At 35.5% G+C, this 23283-nt stretch overlaps 1 long non-coding RNA gene across 1 annotated transcript in view; it reads left to right on the forward strand.

The window, feature by feature from the left end:
- LOC107517492 overlaps positions 1-15827 on the forward strand; it is a 35083-nt gene extending 19256 nt beyond the window's left edge. Inside the window, exons 3-5 of the long non-coding RNA XR_001598535.2 lie at positions 3118-3285; positions 6624-6730; positions 15733-15827. This is a non-coding gene — a long non-coding RNA (uncharacterized LOC107517492). The remainder of the gene's footprint in view (positions 1-3117; positions 3286-6623; positions 6731-15732) is intronic.
- Positions 15828-23283: the final 7456 nt, after the last annotated feature.

Genomic DNA, 23283 nt, shown 5'->3' on the forward strand with positions numbered 1-23283 from the left:
TCCCTGGACATCTATGTAGAATTAAAATCAGTCCTCCCACAGTATCTACACATCTATGTAGATATTCAAAGACACTTGCATAAGTCTCTTTGATAATACTTATGTGTATAACTATGTGTTTCATTGTCTGCACCTCTACACAGGTGTCCTGTTGAGGACCAGGCCACAAACACTTCTTTATTCCAAAGTCTAGCATAGAGCCCGATATATAGAAAGTGATTAACACAGATTTCATGAATAGTGAAAGTTCCTGCCTTAACTTCCATTTCTCTTTCCATTTGCATCATCCTCATCCTCTTCTGTTCCCATGCCACCAGGGCTTATGATAAAAAAATAAAACTGACATTAAAAGGTCTATTTCATTATAATTCATTGATCCTGAAATTTCTTCTTCTCCATTTTCTTCTTAATGCCCTAAATGGAAGAGTAAAGGGAAAGAGGATGAGAAAGCAAAAAAGGACACAGAGGAGTCACCGACGAAGGCAAATTTGACAATTCTGAGGGATTTTTACTCACTTATTATTGGAAAAGTAGACACTTTACCTCATTTTGGCCTCACAGAAAACCTTAGAGACAAAGGGGGTAAAACTTATGATCCCAATTTAGAGAACACTAAAGTTCGAGGATGTTGAGGTGTGCAGTGAGTACATGAACTAGTATTATCAATTCATTTCTCTACTCTTACACATGCCTACTGAAAATTTCTTTCAATTTAAATGCCAGGACACCATTTTTTCTTCAAATCACTTCTCAGTGACAGACTCCATGCCTCTTTGTTTTGTTTGTTTGTTTGTTTGTTTTACCTCTTTACTGTTTTCTCTATTAGCCAGCTTCGGTAAAAATCAAGTCCAGTGACAACTTGGCCAGAATAAATAAGTAACCTGCTAAGTAATATTATACATCTTTTTGTATAAAGGAATTTGTGACTGCCTTGATATCTATCTATCAAGCCTGGTTAGCGCTAATAAAATCAGTCCTCCCACAGTACAGGTAGATAGGCTGGTTGACCCTGTATCTCAGATGATTCATGGTAATTTGTGGTTCCTCATGATAATTAGAAGTCCTGCCTGAGGAAAAAGCTAAATAACTGCCTCCAGGTGATGGATGCTGTCAGGAAACAGGCCTTATGTACTTGTATTTCCTTGTGCCTCTCTAATCAAGTATTGGATACAGCTCTTTTTTGGAAGATGTTGTATAGTTTCAAAATGGCAAAGTGGATCAGACAAAACAAAGCTAGGAAAAAAAAAGGGATGCCTCAAATTCCACATCTGCCCTCGACTCTACATGTACAAGGATCTGCATTTGTACGTAAGCAGAGCTTAGGGCAAGACATATAAACTTCAAGGTGCCTCTTCTCTTCTTAAAGAACTAGGCCTGGAAGAGTAACAAAATCTAGAGGTAAGAATTTCTTCTTTTGAGAAGATGGAATAAGCATACTTTTCCCTATTCCTCCCACCAAGTACAACTAAAAATCTTTCTATATATAGAAATATATAGACATATATATTTAGAAATATATAGACATGTATATATAAGAAGACTCTGAAAGGTAGAGAGAAGGATAATTGGCTAGGGATCTTGATGCCCGAGGGATGATAAGGTGTTGAGTTCTCTGGGTTTCCTTTTTGCCTAATATATTCAGACTTGGAACTACAGAAGCTGACAACTGACAAATGCCAATGGAGAAAAATAACTGCCCCCGCAAAGTTGGAACTCGCTATCCAAAGGACCAGAAAAGGGGCAACTGGGGAAGACAGACTACTTTACGCAGTACTTCCTGACTTAAGCCAAACACCACAGGACATTTTTTTTTAATTGTGACCCCCCCCTCCCCCCAGAACTCTATTCCACCCCCCCCCCCCCACAGCAAAGACTGAGTGGGTAGTCTAGACTTCCACTCCTGCCAGCATGGTTTCAGAGAGGCCAGATAGGGAGCCAGGAATTTCATCTCCACCAGGTGATAATTCCTTGTGGAGTCAATAAAAACCATGTAGGGAGCCTAAGTTTCCACATACGTTTGGTAGTAATGAAGCACAACTCTCAGTTCCAACTGAGGTGTTGTTGGAGAAGGTCCAATGGAGAGTTAGGACGTTCACCATCACACAGTGTTAAACAGATCTGCCTCCCATGATGTCAGTGGAAGCTTCATAGGAAAGAGTAACAAGATATTTCCAGCCTTCCCACCAAGAGGTGTTAATAAAGACTCAGTGGGAAACAAGAACATCCGCTCAGTAATGAGTAAACCCTTACTACTTGAGTGTCCTTGGAGGCTGAGTTGAGAACCTGAACTTCAACTCTTACTTGGCAGTGACAAAGTAACATACTCCGCCTCCCCACTCCCACACAGTGTCAGAAAAAAATAGGCCAAAACAGAAGCTTAGCATCCAAATGTCCAGGTTTTAATTTTTAAAAATCACTTATCATACCAAGAAGTAGAAAGATCTCAGATTGACTGATAAAAGACAATTAATAGATTGTCTATTATTTGAGAGAACCTGAGAGAAATGTTAAAATTAACTGACAAAAAATTGAATATGGTTATTATAAAAATGCTTTAATGAGAAATTTTAAATATTTGTAACAAAAAATTAAAAGTTGCAGCAAAGATATAAAAGCCTCAGCAAAGAAATAGAAAATATAAAGAAGAACCAAATGGAAATTTTAAAACAGAAAAATGCAATAACCAAAATAAAAATATTAATGGATGGACTCAACAGCAGAATGGAGGGACAGAGAGGAGAATTAGAATAGAAAATATCCAATCTGAACAATAAAGAAAAAATAGGCTGGAAAATAAAACCAACACTCAGAGAACTATGGGACTATAACAAAAATCTTATATTCATGTCACTGGAGTCCTGAAAAAGAGGAGGAGAGTGGGAATGAGAATATTTAAAGAAATAATGACTTTCTAAGTTTGGGGAAAGATGTAAATCTACACATTCAAGAGTCTTAGTGAACTCCAAACAAGAACAGCCCAGGAAAACTCACACAAGAACATATTGTAGCCAAACTTCTGAAAACTAAAGGCAAAGAAACATCTTGAAAATAAGAAAAAATGAATACCATACTTAGATGGAAAAATAACTTGAATGAAAAATGATTTTTTTTTTTCAGAAACCATGAAGGCCAAAAGGAAGTAGCATTATATTCTTCAAGTGCTAGAAAGAAACTATCAACCCAGAATTCCATATCCAGAGAAATTATCCTTCAATAATGAAGGCGAAATCAAGACATTTCAGAGAGAAGAAACTTCTTGTCAACAGGTCAACCCTAAAAAAATGGGTAAGAGAATTTTTCTAAACATAGAGGTAAAGATAAAAGAAAGAACCAGGGAATATCAGGAAGGAAGGAAAAACATACTAAACAAAAAATATTGGTGAATACAATAAGCTTTCTTCCTCTTGTTTTCTAATTATGTTTGACCTTTGAAGTAATAATAATAATAATAATAATAATAATATCACTATCCACAGGGGTTCTAAATGTATATGGAGAAAATATTTAAGAAAATTATATTATAAACAGAGAGGATAAAAAGAACATAAAAGGAGGTAATGTATCTTACTTCATGCGAACTGGTAAAAATGATAATACCAATAGACTGCATAAGTTATATATATATGTAATATAATGCCTAGAGCAGCCATTTAAAAACTTTACAAAGATTATTGGCAAAACAAAATGGTATTCTAAAAAGTATACAAATAATCTAAAGAAAAAATAGGGAAAAGAAAACAAGAAAACAAAAAAATAAATTGGCATACTGAAGACCTAACATATCAATTATTGCATTAAATAAAAAAAGTTGAAAAACACCAATTGAAAGAGAATGGCAAAGTGGGTTAGAATATGGTACATGAAATTTCTATCATATGTGATATAGGTAGGTTTCTTTTTCTTCACTTTAAAATCATGAAACGTTTAAAAAGGAGACATTGGAGAAAAGAGAACATATTTGAGATCTTATCCTTATTTTATACCTTAGAGAAGAACTGTCCAGTAGGAATATAATGTGAGCCATACATGTAATTTAAAAATTTCTAGTAGATATATTAACAATTAAAAGAAACAGAAAAAATTAATACTAACCATATATTTTATTTAACCTAATATACTCAAACTATTATTTTAACATGTCCTCAACATAAAAATGTGTAAAGTATTTTACATTCTTGCATCAATTTTTTGAAATCTGGTGTGTATTTTATATTTGCAATGTGTTCGTTTCTGACTAGCACTTCAAGAGCTCAGTAGCCAATGACTAGTGGCTCTCGCATCTAAGTTTAATGACTAAATAGCAAATATTTTCTTTATGCAAAAAGATTTCACGTACAGCCACAATATTTTTGGCATGCCTACAATTTTGATATATTTATGCTGCTATGTTAATCTATAGATTAGAATGGAGATTTAATAGTGCTATGCAATTAAATAGTAAAGTTGGTTTATTTCTTCCTCAAGTCTTTATTTCTTTTTGTAAACCAAAAATTGCCAGTAATTGTGTGGAAATCAAGAACAAAATATAACTGTTTGCAATAGTTCTATAGTACAGTAGTTTCTCTTATTTGTGGAGGATACATTCTAACCCCTTAGTGGATGCCTGAAATAACAAATTGTACTAAGTCCCATTATGTACTATGTTTTTTTTTTCCTATACATACACACCTATGATAAAGTTTAATTTATAAATTAGGCTATTTCATAGATAGATTTAATTCTTACTGTAGATCTTTGCAGCCTCAACATACAATTTTTTTTTTTCTTTCCTTGAGAACTTTCAGCTTTTCTTTTAAAGGAGGCACTTTATAGCTTCTCTTTGACAAATCCGAATTGCCAGCATCACTACTCTTGCACTTTGAGGCCATTTACATATTAAGTAAAATAAGGGTGACTTGAATACAAGCACTGTAGTACTGTGACAGTCCATCTGATAACTGAGGTGGCTACTAAGTCACTAACTGGAGGAGTGTCTGCAGCATGGTGACACTGGACAAAGGGATGATTAACATCAGGATATGGTGAGATATCATCTCATCACTCTGACTGTTAGGTAATTTGAAACGTATGAATTGTTTATTTCTGGAATTTTCCATTTAGTATTTTCGAATTGCAGTTGACCTCAGGTAACTGAAGCTATGGAAAATGAAAGTGTCAATAAGGGTGGTACTACTGTAGTAATGTAATAATAGATCACATCCATCAAAAAAGAGAAGACAACACTCTTTTATCTTTTTTTTAAGTTCTCCTAAAAGACATCTGTGAGTGGGCAAGGTCTGTAACTGAAATAAGAAATGAATTATCATTTAATTGAGAAATAAACTGTTTAAATACGTTTCAGTAGTAATTCCAGGCCAATGGACTCATGCATCAGAGGCCCTCAAAAGTCCAGAAAATAACAATCATTTTGCCTATGCAAATGACAAACAGAACACCATATTGAACTTACTCTTTTTTGGGAAGGACTTTTTTTCCTCTAACTTTATTTACCTTTACTTTAATTATTTCTTGACATTTTACATTGGTAGACACAGAATCTAACCATGACCTCACACCTTCATGGCTATTACCCTTTTCTGATCCACCATAACTTCCTGTCTCAATTACTATAATAGCTCCTGGAATCCACTTCCTCCTTCTACCTTCTACCTTCTATTCTGAACATAGCAACTAGAGGAAATATGTCAGAATATATTATTTATCTAAGAACACTTTGCAATGCCTTCATTTTCCCATACAGTAAACACAACAATGTTCCAACTCATACAGACCCTGACCCCATTATCTCTCAAACTCCAGCTTCTGCTGTTCTTCCTATTTCTCACTCCACCCCAAATACCCTGGCCTTACTGATGTTCTTTAAAGAGACTGTAAAACTCCATTCATGGGTTCTCTACACTGGCTTTACCCTCTGTCTAGAATGCTTTTGCCCAAATATCTGCATGGCTACTTTCTCATCTCCTTCAATTCCTTGCTTACTTTCATTTTTTCAAAAAAGCCTACCCTGATCAGCATATTTTAATTTGTTATTCAATTCTATCTCTACCCCTAGCATTCATAATTCTCCTTTCTTCTCTCTCTCTTTCAACACTTTTCATTTTCTAACATATTACTTATTGTTAGAAGTTTTATTTTCTGTTGTCAGACATTAGAATGTAAACTCCCCCAGGGAGTTAATGAATGAACTTTGATATTTATGCTTCTATATAATAGAAATATTAGATTTTAGCCTTTATCCTTCATACTTCCCTTCCTTTACCCTGTTTTGTAATTAACATTTATCATTTATAACCTTCTTTAACAGGTATATTTCAGTTAGCCATTCTGTTTAATGTTCCTCATTCCCAGTTGAATATATATCACCTGAGAGCAGGAAATTTGTCTATTTTATTCACTATTACATTCTCATACCTAACAGAATGCATAAGTGCCATGTTACATGCTCAATATATATTCATCGCATACATGAATGAGGCTAAAACTTTTGTACTTCGATGGGCTATCTGGTGCATTTGGACTGTGGATTAATATCGAAAGAATTTTCACTTATGTGAGAAATCCAGATTTTCACTTCTTCATGGTCTGTTCTATTTCATTCATTATACTCTTTGATCTTTTATTAGGGCTCTGCATACACAAATGTGGCAATGAACAGTAAGAAAAAAATAACCCCATTTGTCATCTTTGATCAATGACCCGAAGATGTTTTCATTCAGGCAAAATTCACCAGGTAACGTGAAACCAGTCACTTCATTAAATTATTATGATAGTCTGTAAAGTAGAAGACAAAGAAATAGGGCAAGTAAAGATTAATAAAGAAGAAAGTAACCATGTACATACAGAAAGAATTCTTTTCTTGAAACCTCCTTGGATTGTGGCTTATCAACACTAACTGTATTATTCAGTTAGTGAAGTAACTAGCTGGCAATAATTCACATGTATCTGAAGCCAAAGCTCTTTAGCAAGGTGTGAGGTTTTAGCATGCTTGGGTAGTTGGTTGAAACAGGCTACTCCAGCATGTACATGCTTAGAGGACACTATGCATTTCTTATAACTCTTTTAGCCATTTTTGAGAATTAGCAACAGATCTGAACATGCTAACCTAAAACCAGTGTGTACAGTCCCCTTTGGTACTTCAACTTAAAGTTAGTTGTTTTGACTTTTTCTGTTTATTTCAAGGTAGAAAACTCTGTATACATTAGAAATTGGCTGGGAGCATATGACTATATATGTTTGCCTTACTTTAGATGTCAATAACCAACCATTATATGTTGGATAATTAGCCAGTAGATTAAAAGGAGATAAGTTCCTGGAAACTTCAAAATTAAATATGTACAATGTTTAATTTATTACTAAATATGTCAGTTTTAAAATTCTGTCCAAAAATAAATATCCTTAAATCACCTATATGCTACCCGAGAAACCTTAGTTTTTTCTGCAGTGAAATCCTGCATTCAAAAACTGGATTTAGACTGAAAGAATAAAGTAAAGCCAACTATCTGATAAGTGTAAGTAAAAAATTTCAAAATATTATAAAATTTTAAAAAATTATTGGTTGAAAAATGAGTGTTTTCTCTTAAATTTTCAGATCATTACTTTTTGCTCAATTCACATTCTGTGTGGTTTTAAAGTTGAAGAAACCCGGAGTGATTGATGGAGAATATGATGTCTTGTGGTTTGAGGAATTCAATATGGTAAATCAGAGTGACCAGGGAGTCTTTCTGGAAACAAAGTTATGGCAATGCCAGTATTTGCTGATTAATTTATTTTCTATCACATTGGCTATTATCCATTGTGTGCTTGAAATACTATGCATTCCAAATGTGTTCGTTACAAAGGCGAGAAGAAACATGAGCTGTTTCCATATCTCCTCCATGATTTGGTTGTGGCACAAGATTTAGAGACTATATAACATACATATAGAAGTAAGGCATACATTGTTATTGTTTAGTTTAAACAATAACGATGAAAAATTTAGACAGTACAGATAGGAAAATAATTGCCACTGTATGAATTAGTAGACCAGATGAACGGAATCTACTTTGGTTGTGATTTCCTATCATTTATTTGCTTTTGCCTGTTAGTCATTGATTCATTAGAGCTTGTCACTAAAAGAAAATGGGAATAATTTTTTTTTTAGTTTAAATTTTACACATCCTGAATTTCATAGCAGAAGCCTACACTCAGTATATAAAACTTTAATACTAGAGTATACACTAATCATTTTTTAATTGTGTATATTAACTTGTTAAATTTTTTGTTTGTTTTTGTAGAGAGTTATACTCAGAAAACTATAAAGTTACTTCTAAAACATTTTCTTCCTTTTTTGACTTAACAGCATCAGAGGAAACTAATAAGTATCAGAACCATAAATATTCAAGCGTACTGCATTATTTCTCATTTTTTCTTTTAAAGAACAGTTGAAAAAGTTTGTTGCTCTACCTAAATTTACTATTGATATTCCTCTTTAGATCTCTGTTCATCAGTACTATTAAAAAGCTATTAATTAGTTCTATTAAAAAGTGTGATTGTCATGATGATACTCTATCAGTAGTAGTGTTTTATACTCTACAAATTAAAAATATATCTCTTCAAATTAGAAATATTCTACAAGTTATAATGTAATATACCTCGAGTATCTTTCACAAAGACTTCTAAGAAGAATTTAGAGAAAGAGCTGTTGTTACATTACAGCTCTAAATATCCTGGAATATACTATATCTTTGTCTTAGATAAAAAGCTCTAACCACAGTTAAATTGCAATTAATTATCCAGGGACTGCTTATCCATTTTATGGATTATCCCAGTCATTTACTTTTCCTGTCACTAATTTAAGGCTCATTAGTTCTTCTTTCTTTTAATAGATGGAGAAAGAATGAGGAGCTAGAGCTCAAAGTAGTGTTGGACGCATTTTGGTGTAGGAGTAAAGTAAAACTGTTAGCCAAGAGGAAGTTTGAAATGATTTGGGGATAAAGTCAGTCATACATTTGAAGCATTTTAGGCGGCTATTTGTATTGGATAAATAAAAGGAAACCTGCCCAAATATCTTTATAGTGACCCAATATTTTAATTTTCTATTGCTACTTTGACGAATCACCACAAACATAGTGAATTAAAGAACATAGACTAATTAAATTATAGTTCTGTAGTTCACAAGCCTGACGTGGGTCTTGCTGAGCTAAAATCATGGTGTAAGTATACCTGCATTCCTGTCTGGAGGTTGTAGGGAGAAATCCATTTTCTTTTTCAGTTACTAGCTAGTACCTACATTCCTAGGCTCTTGGCCTCCTTCCTTCATTTTTACAGCCAGCAATTTAGCATCTCTCTGACTTTTCTTCCATCATTATAATATTCTCTTTGACCACAGCTGGGAGATTATCTTCATTTTTAAAGACGCATGTGTTAAACTTTGTCCACCCAAATGGTCTAGAATAATCTCCTCATCTCAAGGTCTGTACCTTAAATCATATCTGCAAAGTCCCTTTTGACATGTAAAGAAATTCACAGGTTCCCAGGGATTAGGGTATGGGTATCTTTAAGGGGTCTTTATTCTACCTACCACACTCAGAAAATTCCAAATTTTCAAATTGCTCTACTTTTTCTAGGTAAAATAATAAATAAAACTACCATAATATGTAAGCAACCCTAGAAAAATAGCTCTCATTTACTGAGCACTTATTATTTTTTAGAAAGAAATAGTATCACATAATTTTCATAACAGCCCCATGAAGTAGGTGTTACATTTATCGCCATTTTACAGATGAGAAGAGGGAAGATAATGGCTTGGATGAACTCACACAGCTTTGACCAAGCACAGTGGCAAAGCCAATGTTTAATTCCAGATTCTCCAGGCTCCAGGTTCCAACCTGACTCTGCTACTTTTCTAAGTAATTTATTATCAGGTATTTACACCTTAACTAGAAAAGCTTTACTAAATGAAAGCCATGAAGGAGATGAAAGAGTATGGCTTAAAGCAGTGGTTCTCCAACTTTAATGTATATCAGAGCCAGCTGAGATTGCTTGATAAAATGCAGAGTGCTGGGCCTCACCACCAAGAGTTTTGATTCAGCATGTCCAGGGTGGGGCCTGAGAATCTGTATTTCTCCAAATACCCAGATGATGCTGATGCTATTGGACCATACTTTGAGAAGCACTGACCTAGAGATTAGAAAGCCTGAACTGGGGTGAGATTCTACTCCAAAAATTTTATCAGAAAGTGAACTCGAAGCTAAGGATTGAAAGAAAGGGGGAAAAGGCTAGAGAAGTCATCAAATATTATAAAGGGTTGGAGAGAAAAACTAATAAGCGAGCCCACCCACTTGATCAGGACCATTTGTTAAGGTAATGATAGAGCTGGGACTAAAACCCAAATCTTTACAGGTACATAAAAACTGTGGAGAACAAATATCACTTATTTTTAGCCTTTCCTGCATCTGTCTCCATATTCATGTCAGTAGGTAAGTGGAAGGCTGGCACCCTAGATTTGTTTACCAATTGCTTTCAAAAACTTTCTGGAATACTTAGGGCATAAATAAAGAATAAAATCTGTTTGTATTACCATCACTTTATTAATTTAGGCTGTTCATATAATACACGCTATTAGACTATCAGGATGATTTTGCTAATTTTTTTTCTCCTAGAGAACGTCATTTTGGAACAAGGTCTTGATGTGCTGTTTCTCATGTTTCTCTCTAAAGTTCCCTGGCAAGGCATGTGCTAACAGCCTGGCTCTACTGAGCATCTGGTTGGCACTTGAACAACCCTGAGTGAGACAGAAGGACCTGCTCTTCATCATCTTTTCAGAAAGGATTTCAACTCTAAACCTTGGCGGGAAGTCACGTCTTTACTTCATTATTTTCTAACACTGGCATTCTTTTTGAAAGCCTATTTATTGAAGTTTCTGAAATGCCTTCTCTGACACCAAGTATGGTCATCATCTGACCATAAGATAATCAAAAGAACCTGGGAAGCATTTGGAGTGAAATATATGGCATGCCTTAGAATTGAGGCAAAAGGGGAGTGTGAGATGAGACAGATGTAAGAGCTATAGCTTATGCACTGCATTTCTAGATGTCAGCAATGTTGAAATATGTAGCTTAAAGCAAATGTAGATCAGCAAAGGCCTGAAATAACACTCTATTTCCTGGGATGATTCATTTAAAGAGGCTATTTATTGCATACATAGTTGCAAGACCATGTGCCTGTTTTCTTCTATGACTGTTCGTACATAAATACATTTTAGTGGCCCTAAAAGTAGCCTGATATTTCCTTTGAAAAAAAAAAAAACAGGTGGGGGAGAGTTCACCTCCAAAGCGTACAATGTCAAGTTTCAAACATGCTAAGATTATTGTAGTAGCCATTGATGTCTTTACCATAAGGTCTCCAAGGATGATAGTTGGTCCTTGATTGCTGATTTGAGTCAGAGACTAAGTGGAATACAGCTCTCCAGGCCAAAGCTTCATCAGAAAGGATGAACATGTTAAGACTATCTTTCAGCCACATGGAAAGTTAAGCATAGAATCCTTGGGTAAACCACTGGAAGACTTCCATTTTGGTTCTCTGGTAGAAACCTGCCTAGGAATTTTCTAGCTGTGGTGGTATGTGTGGAACATAGCCAGGGTTCAACTTAATTTCTGTGGCCTTGGTTAAGAATTTGAGCTTATTTGGAGCAACTTGATTTAAAGACCAAGCCACTTAGAGAGAGTATCTAGAAATCATTCCATGGGATGCAGGTGTTTCCTAGGTTGGTCTTAAAAAGACTGTGTATTTCCAGCCTGAATGGCAAGCCCTCACTAAGGAATCAAATCACCTTTTCTTGGTAGCATTCAAACAGGCTCTTCATTTACTTGAAAAGTTCTGCCATTTCCCCCACCCCCTTGCTCCTTTTTTTTTTTTTTCTTTTTTTTGTCAGTCATGTCCTTTCCTTCTATCCAGAATAGTTCTAGCAATCTACTTAGGATATTTTTATTGGATGGTTGTGCAAGAAAAATATCCTATCCTCTGGCCCTCCCCTGCTTTAAGATCATTCCTCTCCTTCTTCATATTCCTACAGTTTATCATTGCAAACAATAACATTCCAATTGCTCCCTATTGCCTTTTAGCTTTATAAACAAGTAATGGGTATAACAAATACATAGATTTTGCATTCTATCTGCAAGATCCCCTCTGAGGATCCATAGCATAGAGTGTTGGAAATGCCATTTTGAACAGGGGAAATACATATGAGGGGGAAGACACAGAAATAAAAATTACCAAGGTAAAAATAAATTTAAAATGGAATTCAGTTTTATTAGGAATGGTCTCCAGAGAGAAATTTATAGAGTGCTAAAGAAAATAACTCCATCACTGCAGTGCTTCACTGAGGTCACAGGAAGCATGTTCTATATAAGATTTGCTAAGGCTCCTTCCTGAGGCTGACAGAATGGATTATTATTATTAATAATGTTTTTTTTGTTTTTCCAAATCAAATAATTTAACATAATCTGAGTCATTATTTAAGTTTAAGGTATATAGTTAACGTTTGTATAAAACTTTGGAATTTCCAAACATTTCATGTGTGTGTGCACAAATATATTCTTCAAAATAAACCTAACAGATAATAATCCTAATCAAGTTAGCATTATGATACTCCGCTTTTAAAATGAGGAATCTGAGGTACAGAGAGTGATGTGCCTTGCCTAGGACCAGACAGTTGGCGACAGAGTTGCCTTAAATCCAAGGCTCTTTTCATTACACTAGCAGTCCCAAACCCTGCCTCCACATACAGCTTCCTTTTACAAATACCTGAGGAGTTTGGGGCGGGGCAGTGGGAAATCAGTGCACAGGCCCATACTCAGAAAAATTAAATCATAGTATCTGAGGGTATGGTCCAAGAATGAATATTTTATAGAAATTCCCTGGGAGATTTTATGTGCAGCCCAGAGTGGGATCCATAGTACTAATCTCAATGGCTTCCTTTAACATTGTTAGTACTGGAGCTTAAATTATTTAATTAGCTCAACATCTTGTACATAGGCAAGCAAGCAGGCTAAAAACAAAACATCTGACATGCCATTTTTCATCTCCTGTTTTCCTTCAGCAAGTATTTTAGGGTATGTCTTTAGCAGTGAAAATATGATTAAAAATACGGAGTTATTTAATACTAACAACTAAATGCTTAGAAGAGCAGGAACAGCATACAAAGCCAGCACAGAGAAGGTCCTTAGTAATGGACTCTATTGAGTGTTCTAGTTTTACCGTTGCCATATACATCACTCCCTCTTTTCACTGAACCAATCATTGTCATTAGCCTTGGCATTACTCAAGAGAAAGGTGAAGTGACCAATGGAACCATGGTTCCTGACCAAATTTATATCAAATACTTTTTTTCTCTAGGTCAGTAACTACTGAAATGTGAACTCCCATTTAAAATGGCCCTGACCTTTATTTTATGGTCATTCTAATTGTTCCTACAATTTGTAGTCAAACAGAAAGAATATTTTGTAAATACCAAGTCTAGTCATCTACTCTGACCTCATGCCTCTTTTTAATCAGCCTTCTTTTTCTGAGACTGAATCTAGAGGCTTTTCTTCTAAAATAGAAGATAGAATGGTCTGATTTTGACTTGTTTAGCATGATACTAGATCAGAAAACAAGATGTAGGGAAAGAGGGAACTCACTAAATCTCATGATCCCTTTAGCTGGTGGAGAACTATTCTTGGTAGGTGGAGTAGCAAAGTTTGAAGAAGACTCCCTTCTGTTTGCTAAAAATGGACAGAAAGGACAAAAAAATAGTAACAGAAGGAAGACCTCTGATTATGTTCCAATATCCCTGCTTCAAGCTTTGATAGGTTGTGACCGCATGAAGAGAAGCTCAAATTTTTCTGCCTTGGTTGGGGCTTTTGAAGGAGAACCCTGTGTATTTATTTCCTCATTCAACAACACTTGCTGAGTGTCTAGTCTGTGCTAATTACTATTCTAAGTGACAGACATGGAGCAGCAAACAGAAATCCCTACAACTTGGAGGCACTCAAACTTGGGGAAGCTGGTCTCCTTTGCACTCTTCAGCCTCACTCAATTCCCATGGAGCACTGATGACAGAAGAGAGGAGTTTAATTAGAGGATTGACTTAAATCTAAAGAAAAGACATATCTATTGAATTACCCAGAGAATGAGTTATTTGAGAGTATAAATTATTAGATTAGTCTGATATTACTGAACTCAACTAGAAAGAAAACTTTGGTTCCCTTCTCCCAGAAGCAATGTTCTAGAGCATATCAATTAATTCTAAGAAAACAAAGAAACAAACAAAGCTATGTTTCTCAGCATATGTGTTAGCAACTTTGCGGCTCTGCTCTATTAGTAAACAAGGGTTATAGTAAGACAATAGAATACCTGGGAATAGAAACGCCTGAGATAGAGTGTTGTCATTGCTTATTGTCAACCTACGAGGACTCAGAAAGTTAAGATCATGAAGAAACGAATGATATGGAGAAAAATATACTACTGTTGTTTATTTGTCCTAATGCATTTTTCTAAAACTCTTTATAATGAGAACTAGAATTGTGTCTCTAGTTACAAAGATCAACTTCCTAGGACAAAGAATAGGATAGGTAAACTGCCTCAGTCATTGAGATTGGGAAACTCCATGCTTAAAGGGATTCGTTTGTATTTATGTATATTCTAAGTCACTGAAACAGCTATGAACTGCTATAGATTACAGAAAACTTTCATGATTATGTGGAACCTTCCTGTAACATATGAAAAACAAATACTTAGATCCTCTGTCTACATATCATGAGCCACATCTCAGTTTTCATCCTTCGATAGATGTCCATTTAGTATTTGACATTGTCTTACTTATTTTATGTTCTCACTAGACTCTCAGAATTATTTCTGCAGTGTCTCTAAATATACCATTAACGATTCTATAATCAAGGGATTATGTAGGGCCTCATCTAAAGATCTAAGAGCTTTGGCAAAGTAAAAATACTACTTCTAAGAAGATTCTAGAATGGCAAGAAGGTCCTTTTTAGACTTTCCTTTTGCCCATTTAGTATCAGTTACATATTTATAGTGCTGGGCATGTTTCCTAAGTATAGCTATATGCAATAAGATACTCAGCGGCACCCAACCACTGGTTGCTTAGTTTTCTACTTATATATTCAGGAAAGAGCCAGAAGTGTGAGAGGCACTGGGTACAATGAACATCATTCAGTGATAATGATGACGAAAGAAATAAGTTCTCCAAAGAGAGATCTCTTTCCCCCTGGTTCATTAATTGATTAAAGATCTTGGATCAACATAAAGTACTTTTAGCTGGTAATTAGCATGAAAATAAGCACTGGCCTACAGGCCCAGGGTTTGAAAGGAATGCTGGAGCCAAGCATATTTCAACAAAAATTAAAAAAAAAAATTTCCACAGACCCTGGTAATATTTGTTTTAAGATGTTTTCCTCTATAATCCTGTGAACCCCGTCTTGAGAGTTGACTCCATTATTAACATTCACCATTAAGATCGCTGAAAAGAGCTCTTTAAGAAATAACCTAGAAAAGAACATATTGCTTCTGGGGGAGACCTGTGGGTTTTCTATTAGGAAGTTTATGAAACATTTCTATCAGATGCGTAAAGCTAGGGCTTTATACACCCATATATTTTGCAAAGGCTATAATGTCACTGCAGGGATTAATAAATTTGAAACCCCAATGTCAACTCCATATCTCAAAACTTGGAATCATATTTGTATTTTTCAGGATGAATAATGAGACTGTAACAAATTAACCCAAGAGTTTCCATGATTTGACACAGCAGAGCTGGTTTCTCACTCAGGCTACTTTCCTAATGCAGGTGAGCAGGGGCCACTTCGCACTGTCCCACAGGGACCTAGGCTATTGGAGGCTCTGCCAATTTGAAGCTGCACTGTTGGGAACACGTGCCACAGATTCTGGAATGCTACACCCTAAAAGTGAGACTTGTTACTTGTGCGTTGAGCCCATTGACCAGTACTGGTTGTCTGGAACCTACCTAACTGGAAAGGGGCTGAGGAAAATGTTGCGGCACACAGCGAACATTGCTGTATTATATTACCAGAATCATACAGTAAAATATATTTCACCAAAACCTTCACAACCTGCTTTGCTACAACATACTTAGTTAATCTTACAGTCACCAAAATGCTTTTTTAGAACATTAGGAATCACGTCCCCTCACCTCATTTTCCACATTTCTCTACCAGTGCTATGAAGGCAGCATAACTTAGTGATTCAGAGCACAGGCATGAAGTCATAGAGCATATTTTCAAATCCTACCACCCTTACTAGAAGATATCTTTGATCTTGGACAAGTTATTGAGACCCTCTAGACCTCAGCGTTGCATTTTTCCTTTTTTCTTCTTTACTCTATAAATGGATCCTAGAAGAACCCATGTTATTGCATTATTGAGATAATGTTTTTGCATATTGCCTATAACATAGATCATGGTAAATATTCTTGTCTTCGTTGTTTTTGATGCTCTTATGCTGATGTGGGCCTATTTCACAGCCCCCAAGTCCTAGAATTTCTTAGTGGGAAGGCTAAAAGCTGAAGTTAAAACTTCCCTGCCACATGCTTTTGTCTCGTATCACTGTAGGTCTTAATCCTTATTTTCTTATTGGCAGAGCTGGCTTATTTGCTTCAGACCCTAAGGTCCACCTAGGCCTAATGTTAGTACTGGGTTCTTTCTGAACAAGGACCACAGAATTCCCTTTGGTTTGGGATGGGCCAAAATCTGAATGGAAGGTCAATTTTTTTTTTTTAAGTGTTGTCCCAAATGCACTGAAAGTAATAAGACTGAAGATCAGGACACACAGATATTATAAAAAACAGTCTCTTAGCAGAAGTAATGCTGAAGGAGAAAAGAGTTATGGTATCCTCTATGGTTTCTCTAAATCTATTTATAATGCCCATACACGAAGGAGAGTGGAAGAAATACTTTCTCAGCTTGGAGTTCAAAGTTCTGAGTTTAAATCTTAGGAATATTTTTAACTGGCCAGAGAAACTTCGGCAAATCACTTACTTCTACAAAGTTGTAGTTTCCTCATCTATAAAATGAGGGTTATAATGTCTATTTCAATGAAGGATTTTGCTGGCCTCAAATGAGTTAGTATAGATATATTGATGAGAATAGTCAATACAAATTAAGGCTCTATGTAAATTTAAAGTTTATTATTATCTCTACCTACTTTTACCCATACTTTAGTCTATGATATTTTTTTCTGGGAAGGTGGGGATGGTTTTCTGACAAATTCTTCTATCTATCTATCATCTATCTATCTATCTATCTATCTATCTATCTATCTATCTATCATCATCATCTATCTATCTCTATCATCTATCTATCTACATACCTATCCCATATTATGACCCTATTCCATTAGAAAAGGTAGTGTTATTGAATTATAATATGAGTACTCAGGAGCCTCTAATTTTTAAAATGCCTGATAGTCCCAAAAATGCACTGCCATTTTCCCCCTAGTATTTGCCAAATATCAAGACTAGATAGATTTTGATGGCAGGAATCCACATCTGCATTCTCTTTTCCTCTCCTTTCTAGCTAATGGAATGAAAATCTGTTAAAAAGAACCTATCTTCATACCTGGGATCATTTCCAGCTGTCTCTGTAAATAAGTCTACAGAACTATAGGAAGGAATATAAATTGACATCTTTTGAAGTTTGGCATGTAGCATTAGCACAGCTCCTTTAGGCGGATGCTAAAGATCGTAAAATGCCAGGAGTTTGCACGCACAGGATGGAATTAGAAATCTCTCAGGATACAAGGCAAAAGTGGAACATGCAATCAATTCACCTGGACAGTTTCTTTCCGCCCTCCCCTGTGCCATCTCCCTTTCCTTAACATGCAAGTGAATGGGAAGTAGTTGATCAAAGAGGTTTGAGTTGTTATTGTAATTGGGACCTTATAAAAAAAAGTCTGTGAGAATTGAATTTAACAAAGGATATTGGTCACTCTCATGATATGTAATGTCCCACAAGGAAAATAACAAGTCCCTGAACTTATGTCAACCAGTTTCTTTAAGATCCAGGTGATGAAGGAGACGGGACTTGTGATGGGCCTCTGCGTAGCTGGTAAAGTATACTAGAGTTCCAATTTTCTGCTATTTATTTAGTAATAAAATAGCATATTATTAATATTTTTTAAAATATGCCGTGTCGAGTTGTACAAATATACTATTTTATCCATAACTCATAAGTTGACATTGCTATCTTGCTCTCGCTCTGGCATCTTTCTCTTGCCAGTCTCCTTCTGTATATTCATATCAGTTCATTTATCAGGGCAGCTGCCTAGGGCATGGGGCTTACAATTCCACAGCGTTCATTTTGCTTACTAAGAAATCTGCAAAGAAGCCAGAGGAGCACAGTGCGGAGTGGCAGAAAATAGGGGTGTCAAACATTAAGCACAGATACAACTAATTTACACAGAATTAATAAGGCACTGGGTCGTTTTTAAGACCTATGATCAAGTGACTGTTATAAGATATTATTTACAAAATTGATACTTTGCTGGGAAAAAAGCCAAGTTTGGTAATAATATAATTAAATAGAAATTAAATTGGGGAAAATGCATAATCATATTCTTATTAATATGTTAACTTTGTAAAGATTATTTGCCTATTCCAGGCATTGAGGAAGATAACCAAGGCAAGGTAATTAGATTTCAAGTGAATTGCTACCATGTTAATTCATATTTTATAAGAATAGTAATTAAAATTTACTGTGTTATAGCTACCAGTATGGTATTTTATTATATCCCATCTAACATTTTCTTATAAGTAATTTTAAAACATCAGCTTAATGGATTAGTGAAAGTACAATAGTGTAACTGAGCATTTATTGTTAATAAAATCCAGATTATAAAGTGAATTTTTATTACTCTTAAAATCATTCACATCACAATTTTAATGATATAATACATTTCATCAAGGTTTTTTTGTAGCCACTTGTATGGGAAATGACTTTCTGTATGTATATTTAAATAAATACTGCTTTTACATCTCTTTCTATAATCTTATTTAGATAAGAAAACATAATTATCTTGGTCTTTGGACCTGAATATCAAGCCCAGTGGGTACTGTAATATGTCATGTTTTGTGTACTGGGATTATGTGGTCAGGCCACCATACCGGTTTGCCAAATTTTTCCCATGTTTAAACAACAGTAAGGATGTACAGGGTTATTCTGCTTCTTTCATGAAAGATTAATTATCAGAAGGATGAGATAAATATTAAAATGTGTGAAGTCAAGTCAGGTCTTCCCTCTAGCATGTAAACTACCTTCTAGGTCATCTACCATTTAGAGAAATTTCATTGCTTTGTTGACTCAGAGTTTTAGCAGGGGCCCAGTAGTTGATGAGTTCAATATGTGCTTACTGAAAAATGTTGCATAGAAACTAGTTAGAACTCATATCGATGAGCTGCTAATCAAATCAGCTTGAGGCAGCAGCCACTTTCTGAGTCCTCGGCAAAGAGTTCCCATGCTGTTGGTTGGAATGATTCCTTCTTCTTTTCCCTCGGTGCTTGAGATCAATGAAGAGATACAGTTCATTTAGCCACGGGAAGTGTCTTAAACATATTTCCAATAATATTGTGAGTAATGTTTTAACATTTCAACTCTCCAACTGAGGAAGTAAAAGTGGAACTGTGTATACAGCACCTAATGTTTCCAAGCTTCTCCAGTAAAGGATACTGATTGCATTTCCCTTGTGATTGTTTGATGTCAACCACTCCCAACTACTGCTCTTGACATGAACTTCAACCACTCATTCGCATCTTACCTTCTGAGGTGCTTAGGCTCTCTGCGCTACTTGACCCAAGTGGAAGTATAGCCTTGCGGTGGATGCTATAACTTGCTGCCCATGTCGTTCTTCAGGAATGAAGGACTTAATTTCCCAGCTGCTGGAGCTTCAGCTTTCAACCCACTCCAGGGACTGCTTGAGTACAGAGATCTGCCTCGCCCAAAGTCATGTCCACTTCCAGGACAGCCTGCAGCCAATGACTAATCAAAGGTCAAATGAACCCACAATCCGGCATCAAAGTGGGGAAAGCTTTGTGGGAGTATTCCGCCTACATAATTCTCTACAGGGTCATCTGTGACTTCAACTGAGATTACACTGAAATTCAGCTTCTCATTTTGCCCAATCGTACTTTTCTCATTTCCCTTCCATAGGGAGAGCACTTTTCAGCGCACACCCTGGTAAACTCCCAGCATGTTAAGCTTCACTCAGAGTCAGCTTCACAGGAAAATCAATTGCAAGAAGCCTTGTGCCTCTTCTAGATCTCGAATTTGCCATTATTTTGTGAAGATCATAGAGTTAACTCCACTCCAATGACGTTTTGTATTTTCATTTTGAATATATACTTCCTGAATAGCTTAAATAAATAAAAATAATAGTTGAATCTAGGTGATAGAGTTTATAAAAGAGATTGAGTTTATAGGATTTAAGAGGGCCCTAATCTTAAGGAGCATTAAATAAAATGAGGGAATCTTACAATGAGAAGTAATTAAGTTCATATCTTGAATACATTAATTAGAAATCAGAGATATAAATTTAAGTGATTATATGAAAAAAAGAAGAAACATTTTGCTTTGCAATCTTCAGTGTTTGATAATTAGGTACAGTTCTCAGAGGAAAATGTGTTTTGCCTTTGAAGCTTCAATCATCGAATTGCTGTTGGAGCAAAGACGTCAAGTTTTCCAAAGGGAAAGGCGATTGAACAAGTGAGGAAATTTCTCTTGTAGAAGCTACCAGTGCTAAACACTTAAGCTTATTACCCTTTATACATAATGAAGTCATTCACCAAACTTTTTAAGTGCCTTTTGGCTGGACACTTTTGAAGACAACTAGCACAGAGCCAAGAGGAAAACAAAATTCTTTCATATTAATACTTTCACAGACATTACATGGAACATTTCCAAATATTTGAAAAAAACTCTAGATTTTTATAAGGAGTTTTATATAGCATTCAGTTGCTTTCTAAACAGTTGTGTAACTATGAGATTTCTATGAGCTATTATCTATGTTTCTTACATAGATAAGATATCACACAATATATATTTTTTTCATACTAGCTATAAAAGATTCCTATTTTCTATTTTCTCTGAGTATTTTCAGTCTGAGATTCAGAACATTTCTACATTTTAGCTTTTTTTTTTTTTTTTTTTTTTTTGGTAATACCTTCCTGGTTCCCTCAGACAATATTTACTGAGGCGTAGAAACTAAAGATTAGCTAGTGCTGTGTATAAATGAGAAGCCTCTAATAAGGGGCATTAAGGAAAGTCATTGCCTTCTCTGTTCATGGAGAAGTCTGATTGTGATGTGAATTTATTTGCTTTTTCACTTATTTTATGTAAAAAACAGTATTATTTATTAACCAAAAAATATTGAAGGCGACTTTCGAAAGCAAGCAAAATTCCCTCTCAGCCACCTGCTCCTTTTTTCCCCTACTTTTTACTTTCTTCCTTGCAAGTATATTTCTTGAGTCTATTGTCAACAGAGAGATAATAATGTAAAAATTGGCACATTCACTTCAACAAATATTTATTGAACATCTATTATATGCCCAGACATGTGCTGAAAATTTTAGATACATTTGTTAGCCAAGCAAGCATTTCCCTTCCCAAAAGAAACTTAATAATGAAGGAGAGGAAAACCTTCCTTCTGCATTCCTATGTTCTATGGCTGAACCTAAGATATAAAGTAACATAACACAGATTAACAGGAGAAAAGCAAAAACTTTTATTTCATATTTTTATGTGTACACAGGAGTCTTTAAAAGAAAAATGAAGACTCGAAGAAATTATTAGGCTCTAAAACTTATATACTTCTTTAAACAAAGAATAATAAATTATGAGAATGTGTTAAGTCACTAAGGGTAATAAATTATGGGGCCGTGTCTAGGAAATATATGGGGAAAACCAATGGAAGATTAAAGTTATTTTAGTAGGTTTGTTTGTACAGATGCATTTCAGGGTTGACTCCCAGTCAGGTGACGAAAAGTCCTCCTCAGTTCAGGGAGGGCATTTTACTCATGGGAAATTTTGACTCACTTTTTGGTAGAAAGGGGAAGGTCAGAGAAACCTTCCCCCATCTCCTCTTTCTCAAGTGTCTTCAGCTCAACATAATCAGTATGCCAGAGCAACATATTTTGGGGTGGCAAGTTCCGAAATGCTCCAATAACATAAAATGATTCCTGTTTTCAAGACTTCACTATGAAGTAGAAAACTCAGACATGCGACAGTCATGCATCATATATATTATGTGTATTAGTTGATATACAAAAATGAGTTTGAGAACCCCCAATTCTACTTGTGGGATTCAGGAAACTATCAATAAGAGAAAGAGAAATCCAGGCAAAGAAACAGCTTGTGCAGAGATCTAGGGGCTTAATGGTGAAATGCATTAGGAGGTACTGAGTTATATAGTCTGCAAAGGGGAAACCTGGGAAAAGAGGCATGTTTAGCAGGCAGGCACATTAAGAAAGTGCTAGACCATCATCTTGCATCTCTACTCAAAAGTCTGGTGATGGAAATTATGTCAGAAAAAGCAAACTGACCACCAAAAATTTGGGATCCCCTTCTGTAATATAGAATTACTACTAAAAATGGCTTCCCAGCTGGAGACTACATGTTTTAGTCTCTGATGAATCTAGATGGTGACTAATGTTTATTAACTGAATGTAAGCAGAAGGGTTACATGTCACTCCCAGGTCAATGTGAGGAAAAAACTATTTTTAGTCTTTTCCACTGCCTTTCATCTCCTATTTGAATAATGACATCCAGGGCAACCTTGCAAGCTAAACATAGAAGATAGCAGAGTCCCCAGCAATCTGGGTTCTTGAAAAACTGGATGAATCATAGCACCCACCCAAATAACCAAGAACACCTACACTGGACACAAATGAGAAGTCAACTTTTATTATGTTATGACCCTGACATTTTAAATTTTCTTGGTCACTGAAACTAGCTCTACCCTAATTAATACAAGGGACTATTAGAGAATTTTTCAGATAGGTATGACATAATCAGAGGTATGTTTCTGAAAAAGGAAGATGTATTGGTGTGGGCAGAAAGATCATCGTATCGGAAGGCTGTAGTCAGCTTCTGTTTCAGAACTTTCATAGCAAAAAGAGAGAGGATAGCTTTCAGCAACATTTGGGTAATCCATCCTACAAGAATTAATTGCTCCTAGCTTAGATAGGGATAAGCGTAGATGGCTCCCAGCTTTTAAAATATGAGTAGCAAGTTAAAAAAA

This window comes from Rousettus aegyptiacus, unplaced genomic scaffold (assembly GCF_014176215.1).
Source record: "Rousettus aegyptiacus isolate mRouAeg1 unplaced genomic scaffold, mRouAeg1.p scaffold_m13_p_4, whole genome shotgun sequence".
Taxonomy (NCBI): Eukaryota; Metazoa; Chordata; class Mammalia; order Chiroptera; family Pteropodidae; genus Rousettus; species Rousettus aegyptiacus.